The sequence below is a fragment of the Morone saxatilis genome, unplaced genomic scaffold (assembly GCF_004916995.1).
Source record: "Morone saxatilis isolate NCDOM2014 unplaced genomic scaffold, NCSU_SB_2.0 Contig0, whole genome shotgun sequence".
Lineage (NCBI taxonomy): Eukaryota > Metazoa > Chordata > Actinopteri > Moronidae > Morone > Morone saxatilis.
The window spans coordinates 11,417,147-11,417,376 of record NW_023339650.1 but is presented as its reverse complement, the minus strand read 5'-3'; the positions used below and the strand labels follow the sequence as shown (position 1 = coordinate 11,417,376).

General features: G+C 41.7%; 1 long non-coding RNA gene across 1 annotated transcript in view; it reads right to left on the bottom strand.

The window, feature by feature from the left end:
* Positions 1-6: 6 nt before the first annotated feature.
* LOC118335460 overlaps positions 7-230 on the bottom strand; it is a 2,070-nt gene continuing 1,846 nt past the window's right edge. Inside the window, exon 5 of the long non-coding RNA XR_004797073.1 lies at positions 7-189. This is a non-coding gene — a long non-coding RNA (uncharacterized LOC118335460). The remainder of the gene's footprint in view (positions 190-230) is intronic.

Here is a 230-nt window from a genome sequence, read left to right as displayed (position 1 = left end):
TTGGTCTGATGGGTAAACGGCGAAAAGATCAACTCATCATTACTTCTTTAATCAGGGCATAAAGCAAACCAGCCAGCCTGATTAAGTTGGGACAAAAACGGCAAATAGTTTAGTACGAGCTTTACTTACCACAGACCACATGAAGCAGACGTCAAGTGTTTTCGTTCCACTGCTGCTCCAATTGCTCTTCTGTAAGCGAAAGAGGAGGATTGTTCAATTTGTCTCTTATT